Here is a 5045-nt window from a genome sequence, read left to right as displayed (position 1 = left end):
ATCATTTTAATCATTCGTCTGATTATAGAGGAAGAGGTGGAGGAACCGGAAAACTTAATGACACTCCAGGTGAGATCCGGTCAAGAGTGAGAGCTACATGGACCCGAACAAACCTACTAATATATATTTAGGACATTTAGTTGTTGAACGGACATTTGAAAAAGGGAAATGTTTATTTGCGTTGTATTTTCTGATGTATTATAACTAGAACTGCATATTTCATATCGACGATTACCTGAGAATGAGTGTAAGAACTGTAACAAGTAATTTGTAGTATAATAGTTCATATGTCATGCGTTCAGGTAATAATTTTTGATTGTATGTTGTGTGTTTCATTCAATATTGGACTATAGAGGACTATTGCTGTTTGATATAAAAGATTGTAATTTGGACAATGCCATGTTTATGAGATGTAATAACCTTTTGTAGAATATTGTTGTGGAGGCAGCCCACTACCGGAGTCGAGGGATTATTTGGTGAATTGTAATTTCATTAGTTATTTACACTATGTGTTTTGTTCAGATGTAGCAATGTCTAATTCCCTTGCCGATTCTTTTACGCCAGCGGCTCCAAAGAGGTTTTCGAGGTCGGGGATGTAAGGGGTCCGTAGGCCCTTACTATAAGTTTGCACTCGGCACAGGTCGACAGGGCAAACAATCGATAGTGTGTCGGCTTGCGAGAGCGAGTGTAGAGTTTAGTCAGTTCCCAGGTTGCGGGCCGAGCCGTGTGGAGGCCGGTTAGTAGATAGTATAGGGGGTTTCTGGAACACATTGAGGACGTATACGTACCGTCCTTAGCACAGTACCGCTCCGTGACGTCACTACTGCTCGCTGCTTGCTCTGGCAGCTCTCCAGTGCAGATGTTACGCACGTGCGCGCACACACACACACACACACACACACACACACACACACATACACACACACACACACACACAGTTTACAATTACAGTTTTCTCTGTAATCAAATATACTTAGATTTGTTTCTTTGAAGGATATGAGAAATAAAAGAGGAAACCACAAAAGAAAGAAAAATAGTTTGAAGTGAAAATGTTTATTTATTCAGTTGATATGAATATACAAAGTTTTAAGCACGGCTAGATTAGTTTTTTATTCTTTTATGTTAAGCAATAATTGCAGCTTCTCGGAGTTCTTCCTCTATTGAAATAATTTCATTGTCGTGTGAGTTGTTGCCGGCTGTTTTTGATGCAAGGAGAAAAACTAGACGTTCAACAAGTTCGTTTGGGTTATTCCAGTGAATGTAGTCAACATGTGATTTGTTTGAATAGTCTTTCCTGTCAATTTTTACTTCTTGTTCTTCATCCTCTCTGTTTACTCCAGGTACAGAGGGAATTCCCTTTCCTGTACGTATTTTACTTTTTATTTTCGCTGCTTTACCAATTTTGTATTCCCCAACAATGTCATCATCACTATCGTCATCCTCGCTTCTATTATTATCCTCTTCACGGTCTTTTTCTGTAGATGTTAGGGAAACCGTTGCAGTTGCTGCTGCTGCTGCAGTACGACGTTTTGGACTCTCAAGTATTCCAATTAATGGCTTTATGATACGTGTATACTTATATCCTTTGTTTGCATTTACAGGCTTGAAGGCGAGGTATTGTTGTCTAAAGGCATTGGTTGCCTTCAGAATTTTTGCATAATTTTGAAGATCACGGCTCGTGTAATTCTTAGGCTTGATTTTGAACAATAAACTGTATAGCCCTCTAGTTCCACGATATCTTACGTTGTATATTATTAAGTCATTTTCATCAACTTCCACTGGTGAGTTTCCAATCATCCATTCACTTGAAATGGATCAAATCTTACGCCGTACACGGTGTCGCGCGTTTTGTCTTTAGGTTTATTAAAATACGTAGCCGACAGTCGACCAGCTGCATTTTCTGCTATACGCAACTCTTGTATTTTCCTGCTACTCTTCGTTTTTTTTCTCTCCACATCATCAGCGTCATCATATTTTTCTTTAATGTCACAGCTGTTGATATTGTCTTGACATCTAGCTGCAGAATTGCTATTGTTTTCTCTCGCCGGAAATCGGTAAATCAGTTCCTTTAGTGGTTGTGAAATTGGCTTAAGTGTCTTTTCCAGCACAGATTTTGTTTCAGTTTCTCTTTTATGTAGAGATAGCACCTTTCTTCAGATATTCTGCCTAGCTTTAGCGATCTGTTTTTTAATATTAATGTTTCGTTTAATCGAATCGTGCAGCATGTTTTTAGCTCAAAACTGCCCACTCGCTATCTGAACTAAATTTACGTAGACATCTCAATTTATAACAGTAGTTTCTTCACTTAGAAGTTTCAAAGTATGTGTTTATCACACGCTGCCTATGCGCATCGTCGAGGATTGGTGAGATAATTTTACACATTTGTTCTATACTTGCTTGAATCGAAGACTGTCAGTGGCGGCACGTTGCCAGCAAAGCCCTATGCGAGCCTCTCTGTATACCGAAAAATCCCAATCATTTAAAATGTGCACTGAGGTACATACTTCATTTGGAAAGTGCACTTTCTTTTTTTTTTTCCTCACCTTCTCCATTTCCTATATAGGTCTTTAATGCTAGCGTGTAAGATGTGCACTCATTGACGTCTGTTAGGAATCTGAGGAACATGATGATAATTGCGAGTGCTTTGTAGTACGCAACTGCTCAGATAAATTACACTTTAATTTACAACCCGATATTCAAATTCAGCATGAAGTGGACGATTTCCAAGTGTTAAATGCGAAGCTTTATGGAACTTGAATCTGTCTCCTTTACGTACGTCAATCTCCATATTCATCAAAAGTTGGTAACTGTTTTCATTCACTTCAAAGCTAATTGTTTCAATATCAGGGGTAATAGAGCGTAAAATAACTTTACCAGTGTAAGGTAATACATACTCATACTGACCATTGTGTAAAAGGTAAGCTGATTCATTGGGATCTCCTGAAGGGATGCTGTCAATTCTAAAAATGATGGAACACATTCGATTTGTTTCAACGTAACCTTTTGTTGCAACATCCGAGTCTAAAATTGGCTCGCGCACATTCGTGATGCGTTTATTCTGCACGTCTAAAACTCGTTCTGTTACACTAATTAAGTCTAAAAAGTTTTGAACTCCAGCATTCATAGATGTACGTATAGAGTTTTTTAGCTCTCTGAAGTCGTTAAGCTGATTTTGCAGCTTTTGGAACAACAGATCGACATACGATTTACTTACTTCATCACTTGCCCTCGGCTTTGTCTTCTCAGCAGAATCAACTTTGTCTTTCACACGTTTCACAGAATTTTCTATTCTTCTACGGATGTCGTCTACGTATTTTTTCGTTGCTGCATCATCATCAGTTCGCGGATCAGCTAAGTTAGTGATGGTTTTGCGGTGCTTGACCGTAAGTGAGCTCTCACTTACATCGAATGCGTTCAGTTTTTCCACGGCATTATCCACATAAACTTTCGTACATGCATCATGATCTTCAGCAGGATCATGTAATCCACTTAAACGCTTATTATTAAAATATATTGCTGCACTTGTAGTGTATATGGAGGAAAAGAAAGCTGTTATCTGCGGCAAAAATTTCGTTATTAAAGAGCTCGAGGAGGCAGCATCAGTATTAGAGTTTGTTGCATCATTTCCTCTTTTTCTCGGTGTCGAGTCTCCGGCAGAAGAAGAAGAAGAAGAAGAAGAAGAAGAAGAGGTGATACTCACTTGTTTCTCAAATAGCTGAGTTACTTTATCGATAAGATTTCTAATAATGTTCGAGTATGACTGGAATTTCGAATCCACATATTTTTTATTAGCAACATCGTTATTGTATTGAGGATCTAGTACGAGCAATAGAGTATTGCTACTGCTGTTATTCGAAGATGTTACCTGTGCAGAAGCCATCATGGTAATAATCTGTAACGGTCAAGCTGTTGCTTTAAATACAGATATAACTATCAAAGTTTATACTATAACGACCATTATTTAATTCATCATCTTTGCTAATAACAAGAAAATCGTAGGCATTCCCATTCCATGCTCGTTTACACATTTCGAGAAATTCATTGAATGTCATGTCAGGATTAACATGATCACTGAAGACATGTTTTAAATTACGCTCATCTTGTTTAAAGAGAACAATAACGTTAGCATTGTCTCTGATTAACTGTTTAGGAATTTTGCTATATGTCTGACACAAATAGAAACTGTCTACACCGTAATGCCAACCCATCGAAAAGTAAGCTTTCATGTGATCTTGTTTGTCGCAGGAAATGTCGTCGAAAATAAAAACTGAAACTGGTCGGGCTTGATCTGGTGGTATTACATCTTCTTTACTGGAAAATGTAAAGTAGCCAATATCATGCAGGTTTTTAAAAATTTGTTCCAAATATTTATATTTGTATTGTTGCAGCGATTTGGAAAATATGTAGACATTCTTAAATTTGAGACCATTTTCATGAATTAGAAGATTAACAATCACATTTGTTTTTCCACAATTGGAAGGACCTGCAATAATACACCTAATCGTATCAGGAAATAGATCACCATGCCTACGATCTTGCCTTTGCAGTTCATTTCTGTGTTCAGCAATAGGTGTAATAGGAAGTTGAAGTGCATGTTTCCTGCATTGCATCTTTAAGTACACTAAGGACTCTACGTATCTTACTATTATAATAGAGCACTCTATGTGGCAAAGTTAGCACTCGGGCAATGATCATGATTATGAAAAAAAAATTGTCAGATGTGGGATTCGAACCCACACTCCACACACGATATTAAATCTAGCGCCTTAACCACTCGGCCAATCTGACAGATTTGTAACATGCGCCACCATTTTCTTTTTTTTTTTTGGAGAAAACAATTCCTATCTTACAAATACTGTTATAATAGAGCATTCTGGGTGTCAAAAAGACCAGTCTTTAGTTAACACTCAAGCTATGAAGAAGCATCGCGACAACAACAACAACAAGCAAAATAAGTTGAGAAAGGGGAAGAATAAGAGAGGGACAAAAAAACGTGGTGGTTCCCTGCTTAACCGCATGATTGATAAACTACCTGTTGAACTTCA

At 37.8% G+C, this 5045-nt stretch overlaps 1 non-coding gene across 1 annotated transcript; it reads right to left on the bottom strand.

The window, feature by feature from the left end:
* Positions 1–4712: 4712 nt before the first annotated feature.
* On the bottom strand, positions 4713–4788 carry Trnal-uaa (transfer RNA leucine (anticodon UAA)). Its single transcript has one exon. It is a non-coding gene; the product is annotated as a tRNA-Leu (tRNA).
* Positions 4789–5045: the final 257 nt, after the last annotated feature.

The sequence above is a fragment of the Schistocerca serialis genome, chromosome 4, assembly GCF_023864345.2.
Source record: "Schistocerca serialis cubense isolate TAMUIC-IGC-003099 chromosome 4, iqSchSeri2.2, whole genome shotgun sequence".
NCBI lineage: Eukaryota > Metazoa > Arthropoda > Insecta > Orthoptera > Acrididae > Schistocerca > Schistocerca serialis.
The sequence above is the reverse complement of the archived record's forward strand: the minus strand, read 5'-3'. Positions and strand labels throughout refer to the sequence as shown.